Here is a 19,634-nt window from a genome sequence, read left to right on the forward strand (position 1 = left end):
GTCTCTGCGTCATGTCCCTGGTATTACTCGGAGGTCTCCCATCCAAATACTTGCCAGGGTCGAGGCTGAGAGTGTGTGACTGGCCCAAGGTTACCAAGCAAGTTTCCATGGCAGAATGGGGATTTGAACTTGGGTTTCCCAGATCCTAGTCCGATACTTTAATTACTACCTCATGCCCTTTATTTATTCCTTGTATAACATAATTAATGTTAGGTTATGATAGTCTACATTTTTTGCCTTTAGACTCAATGCTATATTCTTGGTTTCTGTAGCAATCTCCAACACACGTATGTCTGTGGAATTGGTCAACTTTTTGTAGCAACAAATATTTTTTTACACAACGCATAGTTAAATTGTGGAACTCCCTGCCCCAGGATGTGGTGATGGCTGCCAACTTTGAAGGGTTTGAGAGGGGAATGGACATGTTCATGGAAGAGAGGAGTATTCATGGCTACTAATAAAAATGGATGCTAGTCATGATGCATACCTATTCTCTCCAGGATCAGAGAAGCATGCCTATTATATTAGGTGCTGCTGTGGAACACAGGCAGGATGCTGCTGCTGCAGTCGTCTTGTTTGTGGGCTTCCTAGAGGCACCTGGTTGGCCACTGTGTGAACAGACTGCTGAACTTGATGGGCCTTGGTCTGATCCAGCATGGCTTTTCTTATGTTCTTAAGTCCCTTGAAAGGGGTGATGGATATAACTTTTTCCTGTTCTTCTTGTTCCTTCTCCGCACACCCTTCCTTTTTGGCAGCCCTGTAGGTTAAGGCTTCTTATTTCCTAAATATTGTGAGGAAATCCACATACCATTCTGTGAAAATAACTGATGGCATTTAGATAATGGGGTGTATATGAGAAGTTGTCTTTCTACAGTTGTCCAACAAGAGGAGTTTGATGCTTGTTCAGGACGGGGTGGGGCACTTGGAACTATTCACTGGCTAAGCTGAGTGATGTATTACTTGAGTGAAAACAAATTACATTTCTCCTCATTTGTTCTGTATTTAATTTTTATCCTGTCTTTCCCCCCACAGAGTGTTTAAGTTCCAATGTTTTTCTTGTGCCAGTTACATTCATTCTCTGTCCTTCCCCAAAAAATATAAAGTAGGTCTCAAGTAGCAGAAAATTAGATATTATCACAGTGACCACTGCTGAAGCCACTCCAAGATTCATATGTTACATGTTCTGTCAAAGTTAAAACCGTGGATCAGATTTTTTAATCAGATTTTTTAAATCAGATGTTTAGGGGCAGAGCCTGAAGAGGGTGGGGTTTGGGGAGGGGAGGGACTTCAATGCCATAGAGTCCAATGACCAAAGCCACCATTTTCTCCAGGTGAACTGATCTCTATTGGTTAGAGATCAGTTGTAATAGCAGCCCTACATTAGGTACTGCCGCTGCTCACCAAACACAGCAAACATTTTGCTTGCATATGCATACTGGGGGGGAGGAATTGAGACAAATGTCACATGTGCCCTTTCCTCCCATGCCAGGCAGTGTGTTTGTGCCGCCTGCCATCTTAAAATGTGTGCGCTGCAGTCAGTAACACCAGGGAGACAGTCAGACTGGGGTTAAACCAACAGGAACATGGGAAATCAGTGATAAGGATGGACCTGAGATTTCTCAATGTCTTTAATGTTCCTTAAAAGCAGACATTTTTGTGCCCATCTCAAGTGTATGTGCGCTTGGAGGTGTTGGGAGATGAATAACAAGGTTTGCTTGACTGATAACCAGCAGCTCAATCAACTCAGTAAAGAGGAGGGGGTGGCGGGACGAGATAAAGATGCTAGGACAGAATTCCACCCTTCCTTCCCTGTGGGGTATTCTTCATGGATATTTGCTGCTGTTTCGACGCTGTTTTGCCTCGGAGGCAAATTTTGGTTATTCACTGCAGAGCCGTGTTTTCCCCCACTGAGCAAAATAAGCCGGTTTAAAAGAGAGGCAATCCAAACCACTTCTGAGCCGTACTTTCCAGTAAAAGAGCATTTTGTTGCTCGGATGCCCATGAAGAAATGTTTGCTTCGCTCCCCTGACGCCTCCTTTCTCCTCCCCCAAGAACGGTGATTGGCTGGGGGAGTTGCCACTCTAACAGCATCGCACCGGCAGGAGGGAGACCCAAAGCAGACTGGCTGCCCCTCTTTAGAAGGGTGATGGGGGTTTTGGCTTGGATTTTGCCGCTCTCAGGATGCCCCTCCCCAACACACACACACATAGGATCGCACCGGCTGGAGGGAGACCCAGAGCAGACTGGCTGCCCCTCTTCAGAAGGGTGACGGGAGTTTTGGCTTGGATTTGCTGCTCTCGGGATGCCCCCCCCCCAAACACACACACACAGGATCATGGGAAGAGTGGGCGGGATTAGGCGGATTTGGAGCGGTGAGTCATGAGCGACAGTAGACGTAAGCAGCGCAGAGAAGTGCGCTGTTTCTCCCGTGAAAAATTGGGATGGGGGGTGAATCTGCACTGCCATGAAAAAGCTATTTAAATCAGTTTATTATTTGCTCCGATTCAAAACCGAAGCAAAATCCACCGTGAAGAATACCCCTGTGTGTTTGCCTGTCAAAAGGAAAGAAGAAGAAAAAGAAGAGTTGGTTTTTATTTGCCGGCTTTCTCTACCACTTAAGGAAGAATCAAACCGGCTTACAATCACCTTCCCTTCCCCTCCCCGCAACAGACATCCTGTGAGGTGGGTGGGGCTGAGAGAGCTGTGACTAGCCCAAGGTGATCCAGCTGGCTTCATGTGTAGGAGTGGGGAAATCAACCTGGTTCACCAGATTAAAGTTCGCAGCTCACGTGGAGGAGTGGGGAATCAAGCCCAGTTCTCTGGATTAGAATCCACTGCTCTTAACCACTACACCACACTGGCTCTGGTTTGCAGGCAGTGGGGTTTTTTTTGGCATAAAGGGATTTGAACTCCCATCTGCAGAGATACCTGGCAGAGAACAATTATTGTGTTTCTGTTGCCTTCACTGCAGTAAGGAGGGCGACATGGCATCGTTGTCTCTGCCAATTTGTGGATTTATATATGGTGAGGTGGGGGTGATATCACCCAGAGGGGCTGCATCCTCACTTGCCTGTGGGGGCTTTGGTGACATGCCGCAATTGGGGCGTGGTGATGGTAGAGCGTTTTCACGGATTCTGAGGGATTATCGGTCAGTGTGGCCACCGGATCTCTTGTTTGAAGTTGTGAGATGGGCCTCAAGGAAAGGACGTGTGGTGGACATGTGGAGCGCCTAGGTCTGATGCTTATAAACACTGGGAACATAGGAGATGATATTCGCAGGTGAAAAGTAAACTCATGTTTTAAGGGAAATCCCTAAAATCTGGGACATGCAGTTGTCAAATAATGCACCTTTAAAATGCCGCATCCATATCTTCGCAAGGTTTAGTAAAGTGTTTAAAAAGAACTGTTCTGATAGTGACAACAATAACCCCCAGGAAGGGTTTTCTATCAAGTAAAATAGTAAAAATTATCCAGGACAATGTTTGGTATTAACCTAAACTTGGATCCGACTGTGATGTTATTGGAATGAGGTAGGAGTCAAAGATAGGGAGATTGTAAATTATTTTAAGAGCAGCCAACAAATCTTGGCCAGGAACTGGGGGGAAAGGATACTTAAGATCACAGGATAACTGCAAAAGTTTTGTAGTACTATGAATTTAGGCTTACTAACTAGCTGCATCTGTTCAAAATAATTCTAGATGGATCACAGGGATGTTAGTCTGTAGCGGCAAAATCAAGCAGGAGTCCAGTCACACTCATCATCATCAAGTCTTTATTGCACTAGCCAAAAAAGCCATAGCAACAGTACAGAACAAGGTGGAAATTCTGCCGAAACAAAATCAATGACATTTTTTAAAAAACCTGTAACATAATTTAACATATGTTAAAAAAAATTAAACATTTCTCATAAAATACAAATTCATCATTAAAATATAATAGGAAGGAAAGATCATACACTCCCGAGACAAATAAAAGGTGACAAACGACCCAAAGAAGAGCAATTATGAGTCAGAGATATTATGGTCAGCATGTCCCATCATCTTTTTATGCTTCATGATGGCGGCAGCAAATCTTGCCATTTGAGAAGTAATGTATTTGTCTCTGTCTTTCAATAACAGGACTAATTTCTCCTGATCTGACCTTCCTGGGAAACGGATAATATGGTCTACAAAAATTGGTTACATTCATCCTCATATCTTGTACATTGGAATGTAATGTGGGATAGATCCTCAATAGACTTTTGATCACAGGGGCATACTCTTTTCCTTTATGGGATCCCATTGAAGCAGACTTCCAGTAGCACTCTAAAGACTAACAAGATTTATCCCAATGTGAGTTTTTGTGAGTCAGAGATCATTTCATCGGATGCATAGGGGTGTACATCCATTAGGTTGATATTTATATTCATAACAGTCTCAACAGGGATCTGGGGTTCCTTGCTCACCATAGGTGCTAATACCATGGATATCCTTCTGTAACTGCCTAGTGTACCTGTTCATCTTGCACAAGATCTTATGTTTGCTTTGCTTCTGCCAACAGTTAGGGTGGCCTGCACTCACTCTGAGTGAACAGGTTACTCTTTTGATTAGATCTTGTCTTAACATTTCCCTCCCCTCTTCTGTTGTGAATATAAAGGCATCAACATCATGGATATACACTCCAATGCATCTGACGAAGTGAGCTCTGACTCGCAAAAAGCTTATGCTGAAATAGATTTTCTTAGTGCCTTTGGGATCCTGTTTTATTTTGTCTAAAATACAGTAAACTTCAAAGGAGAAAATCCTTCTCCCAGCATGCATGCCAACCCCCAGCATGTGTGCCAAATGGCCGCATGCCAGCCCATTTTCTCCTTATGCATGGCCAGTTCTCTGCCCAAGCAACCAAGGTGTGACTCCTAAGGCACTGGGAAGCAATGCTTGGTCTGGAGGCATGAGAGAAGGTGACTACGGTTGCCCACTGACCTGGTAAAATGTCCCTTTAATAGATGCTCAATAGGATGTTATTTACTGGGTGATGTTATTTACCTGCATACTCTGAAAGCCTGCAAATGCCCATTTTGCATGCACTGAGCCTCTATTAAAGGAACAGGACACTTTCCTCATAAGAAAACACAAGAACATAAGAAAAGCCATGCTGGATCAGACCAAGGCCCATCAAGTCCAGGAGTTTGTTCACACAGCAGCCAACCAGGGGCCTCTAGGGAGCCCACAAGCAAGACGGCTGCAGCAGCATTATCCTGCCTGTGTTCCACAGCACCTAATAAAATAGACATGCTCCAGGCCAGTTGGCTACCCCAAATGCAACTGGTGTGGCTCATGTCCACTGTTGCCACCTGGAGCAGTGCAGTTGCCAGCTGGGTCTGAGCTGAGCCCCTTAGGTGGTTGTAGTGTCACCGGGGCTTGGCCTCAGCATTCCTGGCCAGTCGCAGTCCTTGTCTCTTCTCTCCACCCCTTTTCATTTACACCTACATCTTCGCAGGTAGACTGTTTTGGGGAAAAGGTTGCCTACCCCTGTTTTAAGAAACAATGTATTGGTTAGCGTTATAAAGATTATGATCCTGTGAAATACAAACCCACATACTAAAGTATTCGAAGATCTGGTATAGGTCTGGGTTGTCTCTGTGAAACTCTGTAGTTTGCTAGTGGGGAAGAAAAAAGCAAACGTTCTTAAAGCTGGCTAGTCTGTTGAAAACTATGGTTGCAAATTAGAAACTGAACACTTGGCTAATTCACACTTGATATCCATGTTTGATGTCTAAAATCCATCACAGATTGTTTTTGTGTTGTTTCTTTTTACATGCTTATCCGCTTTCTACTTCGCTTCAGTTATGAACTTCTTCATCGTGTACTTGTTGGGTTTTTTACGCTTTGTTGGTCAGATGCCCAGATTTGGAGGGGAGACGACAACTCAGGAGACAGTCAAAGAGTTGCTGTTCATAGACTGCCCTCTATAGGGTATCTTGTGACTTATTCAGTCAGGATTCGCTTAGCTCTCGGTTAGTCTTTGGGGAAATGTATGACTTAATAATGGTGAAACATGCCAGTTACAATGGGTGTTGCCTCTGAATATCAAAATTCCCTCCACTAATCCGCTATCTCCCTTGTGGATTGAGTTATTGTAGAGCTGGAGCATGTGTCTTTTGTTAGAGCAATGCTGCCAAATTCTTCAGGGGGAGGGGGGGGAAAGTAACAATTCATCTTCTGAACTGGCTCCCTGCTCCATCTTGGGAAGTGAATGGAAGCCATTCACACGCATGCTGTATAATAAAGGGGAGCACGCGTCCCACTGCTGACTTTAAAAAAAAGAGACCAGCACCTTTGGCTTAGCTGAGATTATTTACACGAAACGGTGATGCTTTCGAAAGACTGCAGAAAATGGCTACGGCATTTATTCCACAGAAGAACGATAGCATGCCGATTGTGCGCAAATGTGCATAAACATGGGAAATCCTCCAGTCTCTATGTGATGTTTGAGGATGCACTCAAATTAAAGACCAAACTAGATTTTGTACTTTGTCCTATATGGACATCCTACATTTTCCACGGTGAGTTTAGGCACATTCTCCAGCATTAGCTGAAGACCACAGAGATTAACCTGGCAATGTACAACATACACAATCCTGATGACTGTCGAAATTCGCACAGAGCTGTCTGCATTTCGGCAATTCAGCTCAGATAAACCACAGCACTGGTGTCATGTATTCCCCGCAGATCTGCCCTTTCTGTGTATTTCTGCAGTCTGATGTCAAGAAACTATGCTGGAATCACAGAAGGATAGTGTGAAAAAAACAGAAATTGAAAGAACAGTCCGACTTTTGCCTAGAAACAGATTTTTAAACATGCAGAGTCCCCCCCCTTCCCCTTTTCTTGGCGATGTGGGGCTAAATAGCTGATTTCTTTTTTTTTTTTTTACAAAACACGTCACCCCATTTCTTGCCTTGCAAAATGCTGGAAGCTGGTCGGCCCTTAAATAAATGTGCCCGGCTTATTTACAGCATGGTTAACAAAACCTTCTTCTAAGTGATAAAGCCAAACAGCGCCCTCTGACGCCCGTTTTAATCTTTTTGGCATTTGTTCCAACTCAAAACAAAACAGTTTTTGTGTTCTAGATCAGGGCTTCTTAAACTCGCAACCCCTTTTTGCCTGAGAAATTTTTACACGACCCCTGGTATATAGGTATATAAAAAAAGGTATACAAATCAAACATTTACTGATAATAAATCATAATATTTTTTGCGGCTAATATACCAGATAAAACAGATAAATAATAAATCATAAATTTATTTTAAAACAATTCTTTGGTATACATATAATTTTACCATTTACTATTGCCAAATTTTTCACGACCCCCACCTTCAGTTACGCAACCCCCACAGTTTAAGAAGCTTTGTTGTAGATGAAACTTTGAATGCACTCTCGTCTGCTTTATAGCAGTTCGATGCAACTATTTAAAACACAGTCTTTCCTATCTGAAAACTGCAGGGAGATGCAAATAGAGTTATGAAGGTGTTGCACTGTCTGCCAACATCCTGAGGATCCACTCCCAGATCTCACAGAGGATCTACATTAGCCTGCAGCTTGGCTGCTTGCACTGTTAGATTAATAACCTAGACTTTACCAGATGGCCAGGGTGAGAAGAAATCTCTGGATGGCATTTTTCCTCCTATAAGTTAAGGGTTCCAGGGTGGTGCGGGGAGCAGCCATTTTCTCCAGGTGAACTGATCTCTATCAGCTGGAGGTCAGTTGTAATAGCAGATCTCCAGCTAGTACCTGGAGGTTGGCAACCCTACCTATAACTCTATAGAAACTAATTAACCACATCAGAGTTAAAACAGAGTTAAGAGTGTGATCTTATGCATGTTGCCTAGGAGTCATGTGCCATGGAACTCGGATTTATTCATATGCTTGAGCTTTAATTGTTTCCAGCTCTTCAACACTGTATCGTTGTTTAGTTGTTTAGTTCTAGAGGTATATAATTTGTAAAAATGCTGCCTGTCTCTCCCAAAAGTACCATATTTACCAGAAAATAAGATGACTCCAAATGTAAGATTACCACCCCAAGAAACTGTTATGCATGCAACAGTTTTTTTTATTTTAATTACTGCAAGTTCTATGTGGATTTAAAATAGTCCCTTCTTTTTCTTGATGGCATATGTGTGGAGAAGAACCTAGTCTCCCTATTAGACACATAGGGTAAATATAATTACCTTGGTCTCTGTTTTAAGTGGCTGAAAACGTCATCCAAAACACAGCACTGGAGTTTCCACTTGGATTGCAAAATCTCTCTCTTTAAAAAAAAGGGTCACTACTTTTCACTTTCTTAGTTTAGCATCGCAAAATCTGTATCTAATAAACAATTACCTCTGCTGAAAGGGCAGGTAAACTGTGTTCATTCAACTCTCCTTCTAGGAAGGGGATCTTGTCCTAGATGCTGACTTGTGAAACCTCTCTGATTCTCTAGGCTGAAAAGAACTAGCCCTCCCCTCTTGTTTTCTCTGGCTTGTGTAAAAACAAGGTTCAAAGCCGCAGCTTTCCACATGAGTTTTGAGCTGAAATGCAATGCCGCATACTTGATCTGGCCTGCACATTTGATGGCTTCGGTAGCAACTGTGTTTGGTTAAAAGGTTACCCAATTCATGTAATTGCCTTGCTTCCATTGTTGGGCTCTTCATCTCCTACAACCAGATCAACAGCTCATAATAGCAGTACAATGGTTGAATTTAAGTGCTACTCTATAGCAAACAAACGGGGAGTGGCAGCATTGACTGGAAATAGATTGCTGGGCATTTGTCAAACAACCAAATCTAGATAACTGTTTGTGTGTCTAGGCAGCAATCCTATCTATGCTTGCTTGGGAGTAAATCCCGATGAGCTGGGAGGGATGTACCTCTGAGTAAGCCTGTTTAAGATTGGCCTGATAATCTGTAAGAGCTACTTATTTCCATATTCACAATCAAGATAGGGGGTTTGGAGTCTAGACTTCAGCAATAAACATGCGCTGAAAGGAACAGATGGTAACACAATGTCTGTTGTGTGCCAGAGCTGCTAAGGGGGTAACTAGTCTGTTAATTTTCCAATAATGGTTAATACTGCACAATGTTACACTTCTTTCAGGGTTTTGTTGCTGTTGCTGTTGCTTTAATTTTGAAGGAGCGAGGACAGACATAGGCCATTTATGCAAGGGAGGTTTTGCCTTGGATTTACCCCTCTCTAGATGCACATTTCCCCCAATCCAAATTCTCAAAACTGAAAAATAAGCCCCCATGCAGAGTTTTGAGAATTCAGGTGGGAAAAATGTACATCTAGAGAGCGGCAAATCCAAGGCAAAACCTCCCCATGCATAAATGACCATAGTCAACTGTTTGTCGGTTACTTCCGCTGGGGAGACGCAACATTTGCCAAGAGATATCAAAGACTGCCATGATGAATTCTATGAATTCTATTAATGGTGTTAGAGATTAACTCTGAAACAACGTGGAGGTAGCGATAGAGAAGGCCTTTGAGCATGTGCAGAGTCCTCTTTTCTTCTCATGGAAGTAGTATAACAAGCCACTGCACAAGAGGGACTCAGCTGGGGCAAATGCTTCTAGTTCTGGGTGAAGAATGTAGCCAGGGGAGTTAGTATGGTATAGGGCACGGGTCCCCAACGTGGTGCCTGGGGTCACCCACAGACACCTTTCTTAGTGCCCACCAAGTGTTTCTAGAAAGTAGGTGAGGCCAGATGGAGCTGTTGCCCAGCAGGGCTTCTGATTGGCCACTGAAGAGCTGAGCAGCTATGCAGATTAAAATATAGGGTTGCCAACCTCCTGGCAGGGGCTAGAGATCTCCTAGAGTTAGCATTCATCTTCAGATGACAAAGATCAGTTCCCCTGGAAAAAATGGCTCCTTTGGAGGTGAACTCTAAGGAATTATAACTCACTGAGGTCCTGCCCCTCCCAAACCTTTCCCTCCTCAGGCTCAACCCCCAAAATCTCCAAGTATCTCCCACTATTACAACTGATCTCCAGCCAATAGAGATCAGTTCACCTGGAGAAAACGGCCGCTTTGGCCATTGGACTCTATGGCATTGAAGTCCCTCCCCTCCCCAAACCATACCCAGCCAGCATGGTTAAGAGCAGTGGTTTGGAGCGGTGGACTCTGATCTGGAGAACCGGGTTTGATTCCTCACTCCTCCACATTAGCAGTGGAGGCTAATCTGGTGAGCTGCTCCTACACACGAAGCCAGCTGGGTGACCTTGGGCTAGTCACAGCTCTCTCAGCCCCACCCACCTCATAGGATGTCTGTTGCGGGGAAGGGAAGGTGATTGTAAGCCGGTTTGATTCTTCCTTAAGTGGTAGAGAAAGTTGGCATATAAAAACCAACTCTTCTTCAACCCTACTCGAGCTCTGCCCCCAAAATCTCCTGGTGTTTCCCAACCCGGAGCATGGTTCTCCTTTCCCCCGTGTTATCCTCACAACCCTGTTAAGTAGGCTAGTCTACAAAAGAGTGAGTGATGCAAGTGAGCTTCTTAGCAAAATAGGGAATAGAATCCAGATGTTTCCAGAACAAGTCTAATCGCACCACTCTGACACACAGATTTCCCTCTATATACAGCATTGGAAGAACCCCCTTTTTACTGCAACTAATTGCTATATTTATTTGAATAGTATATTGTGTACTTTGAGTTTTCACAGTTAAATGAATAGGCATGCTAAAAAATTTTTGTCCGCCCTGGCAACTGTCCAACTGTGTCATTATAAATAATAAAGCTAAATAGAGGCACCTGGAAACGTCGACTGACTTAGTCACAATTCCCCCAAAAATAGTGTGCCAGTCTTAAAACGGGAATAGAATCGTATCTTGGAATGTTCTTTTCTTTTTCTGTCAGCATCCTGCTGTTAGGAGTGCATATTAAATACAAATCCATAGTGACTCTGGAAAACAAATGTTACATTTTGCCAAGCGTGAGGATTAGTCATTGGATACCGAACACCCCTCTGCACATCTAACAGCAAGCTGTCCCATCTGACTAAACAGATTTTGTACTCTGACTTTGAACTCAATGGCAGCTAGCAGATGGGAAAGTGTGGGAATACGGTCTCTGAAGGTGAGGCCGACAACCGCCGTCAGGACTCAGTGCGTGGGTTGTTCCTCAGCACCTCTCCCATCACTGTTTATAACATGGAAGGTGCCAGGCAGCCTGCCTATATTTCACAATCTTCCCCATTTCAGCTGAGATTTGCGCTCTTCTTCGTATTGTCTGCAACCATTTAGGCAGAAGTACCAGCTAAACAAGCAGCAGGGGCGGTGGTGGGTGCTGTGGGGGTTGATGACCCAGTACAAACTAGCCGGAGGAGGCTGGTTTTCAAATCTGAGCAAAAAAAGGGGGGAGAACGAAGCACGTCCTTTGAAGAGTACAATCCACTTCTAGCATAAACATGCTGTACATCAGACAAAGCCAGTGTGCTCTGACGAGAAGTCCACACGTCAATCAGAGCGGCTGGGGTAATAAATGGCGGCTGAGGCACCCGGGATGACCCTCAAGGCCTGGTTTACCAGGCTGTTCGCCGCCTGAAGAATGCTGATCGGGCTGTCTTATCACATTTTATCATCAGCTCCAGTCATTGTTTTTTCTCATAAAAAGCAGCAGCTTCTGGGATGTTTATAGCATCTAACATCCAGCCGTTGTTGTCCTTCTTCTTCTTCTTTCATCCTTTGCCAGAAGACCCTTGTCAAAGTTCCTTCAATTGCTTTGGCCTGGTTTATTAGTTTCTTTCAAAGAAAAATAGGTTTTTTTTTAAAAAAAAATCCACATTCAGTTACAAAAAATACACCAACCTAACATGCCTGTTACGCAATAAAACAGGAGTCCTGCAGCACCTTGAAGATTATCCAGTTTTAATTGTAGCATAAGCTTTTGTGTACTGGAATCCATTCTGTAGTTCACAAAAGCTTATGCTAATTTAGTTTTTACAGTTTTAACTTTTAAGAAGACACAGCAGTCTTGTTTGAATGACCCTGCAGCGGACTAAGACCCCTCGGGAACAGATAGGTACAAGAGAGCCAGCGTGGTGTAGTGGTTAAGAGCGGTGATTTGGAGCAATGGACTCTGATCTGGAGAACAGGACTTGATTCCCCACTCCTCCACATGAGCGGCGGAGGCTCATCTGGTGAACTGGATTTGTTTCCCCACTCCTACACATGAAGCCAGCTGGGTAACCTTGGGCTAGTCACACTCTCTCAGCCCCATCTACCTCACAGGGTGTCTGTTGTGGGGAAGGGGAGGGAAGGTGATTGCAAGCCAGTTTGATTCTTCCTTAAGTGGTAAAGAAAGTAAGCATATAAAACCCAATTCTTCTTCTCTTCTTCTTCTTCTTCTTCTTCTTCTTCTTCTTCTTCTTCTTCTTCTTCTTCTTCTTCTTCTTCTTCTTCGTCTTCTTCTACAATGAGAATCCCAGCACACCATCAATGAAGACCATTTCTCTTCTGACATTATAGAGACAAATTTACAATTTCTTCTGTATATTTGCTTGTCATATTATTCACTTCATTCAGCCCCAAACCATAACAGGCCACTCCATTATTGTAAAACAAAACAAAACAAAAAAAAAACTCACACATTTCTAAGACAACTACTAAATGATTTTCTAGTAGTTTTACTATTCCTCGGTCCTTCCTCTCCATATTATTTGTAACAAAGTCAGAAATTTCAGACTTTGGGCTGTTTTGATTCAATACATATGAGTGCATGGGTATTCCCAACACGCAATTAAATCCTGTATAGCTGTGTTGACATTGCTAGTATTTTCATACTATTGATTTTTAAAATGTTGTTCAGTCAAGGAGGTTTAATATATTAATACCAACTAAACAGTATCTTATCCTGTGCTTTATGAAGTGGAATCATAGATTCTTTCTCCACTTGTATCCGATATCACTTTTGCCAAATCTTCTGCCCATTATAGGGGTATGTATTATCTTTTAAATTCACCATTAACCTGTGGGAAAGGCCCTGTGGCACAGAGTGGTAAGCAGCAGTACTGCAGTCCAAGCTCTGCTCACGACCTGAGTTTGATCCCGACAGAAGTCGGTTCAGGTAGCCGGCTCAAGGTTGACTCAGCCTTCCATCCTTCCGAGGTCGGTCAAATGAGTACCCAGCTTGCTGGGGGTAAAGGGAAGATGACTGGGGAAGGCAAGGGCAAACCACCCCGTAAACAAAGTCTGCCTTGTAAATGTTGGGATGTGACATCACCCCATGGGTCAGGAATGACCCAGTGCTTGCACAAGGGGACCTTTACCTTTAACCTGTGCAAGGGTGACATTTGTCCTTTTTGCCTTGCCTCGTTTACCTTAACTGAAATTCTTCTCTACGTTTTGTTAAAAAAAAAGCAAATGCCTTCCTTGGGTGAATGGAGATGGGATGGCAAAATCCAACATTATTCTTTTAACCCAAATATCATCTTGAGCCATGTCTGGTGTTTCATAAGAGCCTTGAAAGTGTTGCCAACAGTTTGGTTTGTTCTGCCCAAACACAGAAGAGGCATTTGAACTTCCATGCCTTCGAATCAGTTAGCAGCAAACAAGTGGCCTACTGATGAGATCTGAAATGTGAAGACCAGTAAACTGTGCCATAGTTAAGCATTCAAGCCAATAAATGAACACATTCTGGTGTCTCTGACGTTATGATCCCACTCCCCTCCCCTCCAGCAAATCCCACTAACAATTCTACAACTATGTCCCCGTTACCTCCAGGTTAAATTCTATTATTCCATTAGTTGGAACACAGTGACAAAATTAGTACTCCCTATCATTAACCCAACCCTAAAGACCTTAATTCTATGCAATGTACTCAACATTAGGGCTGCAAAGTTTAGTCAATCCGTTAGGTCAATCCATTAGAAATCTTTTAATCAAATTTTTAAAAATTGTCTTCAATTAATCAGGCTGCAGGTTTTTTGTTTTTTTAAAAAAACTTAATTAAAAAATAAATAAAAATGTAGACCATGGTAGCTGAAGTAGTTGGTCAGGCTGTACCCAGGGCCTAACTACATGTTACACAGTTGTTGCATCATGTCCAGGTTGACTGCAAAAGGTGAGAGGATCCAACCCACTATAATATATACAATGAACAACACAATGAAAACTGCTTAAAATTTTCACAGGCAATAATTTGAACCCTACCCCCCCCCTTATAAAAATGCCCCCAGAATAATTCTGTTTTTATACTTTCTTAGAGTTGCCAACCTCCAGGTAGTAGCAGGAGATCTCCTGCTATTGCAACTGATCTCCAGCTGATAGAGATCAATTCACCTGGAGAAAATGGCCACATTGGCAATTGGACTCTATGGCACTGAAGTCCCTCCTCTCCCCAAACCCCGCCCTCCTCAGGCTCCGCCCCCAAAACCTCTCACCAGTGGCAAAGAGGGACCTGGCAACCCTACACATTCTGCACTGTGATAGAAGTGTGGGGGCCCCCCAAGCCTTGGCAGGCAGACAGGTTCCTACTGGGGGATCTACAACAAAGTATGCTTGGGTACAGGTAGCTGCGGAATGTACCCATTTGCAGGGTGGCACCTTCAGAAGGGGAAGATTTGACTTCAGTAGCACCTTAAAGACCAACCAGATTTCCGGGGTATAAGCTTTCGAGAGTCAAATCTCCCTTCGTCAGACACATGTAGGAATGTAGATCCCTGAGTCCTTAATACCACTTTATACCTGCACGGTTTTTTTTCATGAGGTTGGTGGATTTCCACTCTATGTGGCTGAATGGGGTGCCTTCCATGAAGATTAGTTTCAGGTGAGTAGCCATTTTGGTCTGCAGCAGAAGAGCTGCACCTTAAAGTCCACAAGCACCTTAAAGACCGACAAGATTTTCAGGGTATATGCTTTCAAGATTTAAAGCTCCCTTTGAGATTCAGGATGGCGTAGTGGTTAAGAGCGGTGGACTCTAATCTGGAGAACTGGGTTTGATTCCCCCCTCTCCTCCACATGAGTGGCAGACTCTAATCTGGTGAAACAGGTTGGTTTCCCCGCTCCTCCACATGAAGCCTGCTGGGTGACCTTGGGCCAGTCACAGTTCTCTCCGAACTCTCTCAGTCCCACCTACTTCACAAGGTGTCTGTTATAGGGAGAGGAAGGGAAGGCAATTGTAAACTGGTTTGAGACTCCTTAAAGGAAAAGAAAATTGGGGTGTAAAAACCAACTCTTCATCATCACATAGTTTGTCAGATACCTTCAGAAGGGTTTGCTTAGGTGAGCAAACCTGCCACAGAGGAGCATATCAGGAGAGGCAGCCTTGCAGATACTTGGCTACTGGCTACAATGGGCAGGTCTGCCTTGCCTGATATGCTCCGTTGGGGCAGCTTTGCCCACCTACGGAAAGCCTTCTGAAGATGCCACCCTGCAAATGGTAGTCAGTAGTTACCTGTACCCATTAGAAGGTTACAAGTCTGTTTATGGTAGCAAGGCATAATGAATAAATACATGACAATATAAATGTGCCAGGATTATGTAAAGCTCATTCAAATGTAATGTAATGATATAGTCACAATGGATTGGGCAAGGTTTCCCTACATGGCAGCTCCATCCAGATACTTCCCAACAATTGCTGCATGCGCTCTTGTGATTGTGTTAAGTGCCGTCAAGTCTCTTCCGACTCATGGTGACCCTATGAATGAAAGTCCTCCAGAATGCCCTGTCTTTGACAGGCTTGCTCAGATCTTGTAAATTGAGGGCTGTGGCTTCCTTTATTGAATCAGTCCATCTCTTGTTGGGTCTTCCTCTTTTCCTGCTGCCCTCAACTTTTCCTAGCATGACTGTCTTTTCCAGTGACTCTTGTCGTCTCATGACGTGACCAAAATACGATAGCCTCAGTTGAGTCATTTTAGCTTCTAGGGTCAGTTCAGGCTTGATTTGATCTATAACCCACTGATTTTTTTTGGGGGGGGGGGCAGTCCACGGTATCTGTAACACTCTCCTCCAACACCCCATTTCAAAGGAATCTATTTTCTACCTATCAGCTTTCTGCATGCCTATTTAAAACACAGGTACTGCATTGACCTTTTGCCCAATCCGATTGCTGTTTATTCACAGAATAATTCTGCGCAAAGGGCGAGGAGCTGCTTTTGCACCTTCCAAATGAATTGCAAACTGTTTAGTCCTCCTGAGGTGTAAGAGGAAACTTATTTCCAACGATGTCAGCTGACATCTTCTGTTGATGCAAATTGTCTGTCGCTCACGCTTAAGTTGCCAGCGTGGCTCACAGTGGTGAATCACTTCCTTTCCCTGTTCTAGTGGAATAACTATCCAAAGCTCTTTTTACACTTAAGCACGATAATGAAATTTGACATGTTTGGAGAGAGCTGGCAGACTTCGGTGGTTTGTGATGAATTTCTTTGTAACTGAAATTGACAGTCTGTGTCATCATTAACAATTAGTTTGCCCAAGGGAAAAGTATTCAACTATATAATAATTTTGTAATAAAAACAGTGTGCAGACATAATAGGCCAAAGTGTACACAATTCTCTTCCTGAGAACTCAGGAAAGCAAGATTTTGTACATGCACGTTTGATAACAAAATGAGATTTCTTACGAGCCCGGTAGTTTCATTAAGCTGATTTCTTCTGATGCTTTACTTCAGAAAACTGTTTGTTTCGAATAATTAGTGGAGGTAGTTTTTACACTGTAAAGGTTTTGTAAAAACAAAACAACACTCTGATTTCCTATAAAATCTAATGTAGCTATAATAGTGCTACTTATTAAAAAATTATTTTTTTCATCCATGTAATTTGTGGAAAGCGCTTCTTGTCATCGGATTAGAACTTTGCTGCTTTCCCCCTTCTTGCCTGCAGCCCACGGGTCTCCCTGAAATTCTGCTTCTGGGGGACAGGAGACCCTCAGAAATGGCTGCCAACTTGGAATGATTTAAGAGGGGAGTGGATGTGTTCATGAAGGAGAGGGGTATTCATGGCTACTAGTCATGATGCATACCTATTCTCTCCAGGATCAGAGGAGCAGGCCTGTTACATTAGGTGCTGGTGTGGAACACAGGCAGGATAATGCTGCTGCAGTCATAGTGCTTGTGGGCTTCCTAGAGGCACCTGGTTCACCACTGTGTGAACAGACTGCTGGACTTGATGGGTGATCCAGCAGGGCTTTTCTTATGTTCTTATGTTATTAGGCATGAGGAGCAGATCATACATCTGCATCAGAAAGAGATAGGGTGGAAATTGCACCTTGTCATCCAGGAGTATCTCTGAATCCAAAACAACACGTCTCCATTCGGAAAACGGGCGACTGCATCAAGAGCGGCCACCACTTTGCTGCTCAGACTCCTGTCGTCATACCAACACGCTGCCCTTCAAAACAGGGCACCGCCCACCTCTCCCTGCCCACCACTGCTCACACTGAAATTGGGGGCTTCCTGGAGGCACCTGGTTGGCCACTGTGTGAACAGACTGCTGGACTTGATGGGCTTTGGTCTGATCCAGCAGGGCTTTTCTTATGTTCTTATGCTGCCATGCCCACCTGGGCTGTTCCTTCCAATACTGGCACCACTGTGCTGCTGACTGTCACTGAGTCAGATGCCAAAGTGCAGATCTGGACCCCACAAGACTCCTGTGCTCTCCAAAGGAATAATTTTCCTTAGAGAGAACACAGAGTTCTCTTCCCTTGTCTGTGATTCCCATGCCTGCAAGCCTCTACAGCACTAAAATAGGCCTTCCTGGCAATCATTTCAACCAAAAATAAAAAGGAAAACAAAACAGACCTTTCCCTGTCCCCATTCTTGCAAATGCACCAAACAAAAAATCTAATTTATTGCAGGGAGTCTAGCCATTAGGAAAGAGAAGTAAGTTGCAGGAGGACATAGACATCTTTTATGGACAGTAAACTATTCACTTTTTTTTTTTTTTTTGGCATGAACTGTGAATATATTTGCTTTCCGTGCAAAATTAACAGTGATGAGCAAGCACACAGCACACAGCTCACTGAAATGCTGCATGCGCTGATTTTCATTGTTAATGAAATGCAGAACTGTAAATTAAAACATGGGCACTCTCTCACCCCTATCCTCCTGTTACTCTGGTATCTACTATCTTCTGGTGCTTCCATCATAGTAAGGAAAGATAACTGTAGGCTTACCAACCTCCACGTGGGGCCCAGAGTTCTCCCAGAATTGCAACTGATCTCTAGACTACAGAGAAACTTTCCCCTGGCGGAAATGGCATCCCATCCCTGCTGAGCTCCCTTCTCAGGCACAGCCCCCCAAATCTTTAGGGATTCCTCAAACTGGAGTTGGCAACCCTACAAGATAGAATTAAAATGCATAGTATTTTGGTTTCATTTAAACAACCTTGGTTATTAGGGTTGCCAGGTCCCTTTTCGCCACCGGCAGGAGGTTTTGGGGCGGAGCCTGAGGAGGGCAGGGTTTGGGGAGGGGAGGGACTTCAATGCCATAGAGTCCAATTGCCAAAGTGGCCATTTTCTCCAGAAGAACTGATCTCTATTGGCGGTAACAGCAGGAGATCGCCAGCTTGTACCTGGAGGTTGGCAACCCTGTTATAGCACTTGGAGGGATAAAATCTGGCAGCCATCTTTTTTCCTTTTGGTGGATGACTCTCTCTCTCTCTCTCTCTCTCTCTCTCTCTCTCTCTCTCTCTGTGTGTGTGTGTGTGTGTGTATGTGTGTGTTTCTACCAGTATAGCTGCACCAGCTGGGAAAGTTAAACACCCCCCAGCCCTGATTCAAATCATACCCCATGCACAGTTTCTATCAGTATTTAGATAAACACACATGCACATATACTAGGTGGATTTGAGCAGGGATCTTCCAGTATTCCATTTCGTTTGGCCCTGAGCTTCACTTCACAACTCCATATTCTCAAGTCAGTGCTATCACTTAAGATCAGCTTCTGCAGGGTGATTCTAATGCCAGATCCCATCTGGAAGTTGCTGGAAAGCATTTCTTCATGGCTGTGTCCCATACTTATGTGAATAGCATTAGCCAGCTGCGTATAGAGGTTCATCAGTAGGGTTGCCAACCTCCAGGTACTAGCTGGAGATCGCCCGCTATTACAACTGATCTCCAGGCGACAGAGATCAGTTCACCTGGAGAAAATGGCCGCTTTGGCAATTGGACTCTATGGCATTGAAGTCCCATCCTTCCCCAAACCTCGCCCTCCTCAGACTCCGCCCAAAAAACCGCCAGGTATTTCCCAACCTGGAGCTTGCAATCCTTTTCATCAGTAAATGAAAAGATCTTTCTTGTGGCACATGCTTTTCTGTAAAAGGAAGATGTTTACTAAGGCCATTTAAAGTATGATCCTAAGTGAGTCTCACCCTTCTACATTGAAGTCCACTGTGTTGGATCCAGCTAGCTTTTTGGGTCTCTCTCACCAAGTTCCCCTTATTATTCCAGGCCCTGTTTCACCTGGTATTTGTCCATGTAGGTCCCATGATCTCCAGCATAGCCCTTTTGGGTGGTCAAAGGGGACACCCTCCTCCATTTCTCTACACTAAAAAGCTGGCTGGATCCAACGCAATGGTTTTAGAAGGTTGTAACTCTGCTTAGGATTATATTCTTAGGCTATAATTAGGAACTTTTAAAAACTTTCAATGTTCATTTTCTTTTCAATGTTTATTTCATACAAATTATGA

The sequence above is a fragment of the Euleptes europaea genome, chromosome 9, assembly GCF_029931775.1.
Source record: "Euleptes europaea isolate rEulEur1 chromosome 9, rEulEur1.hap1, whole genome shotgun sequence".
NCBI classification, from domain to species: Eukaryota; Metazoa; Chordata; class Lepidosauria; order Squamata; family Sphaerodactylidae; genus Euleptes; species Euleptes europaea.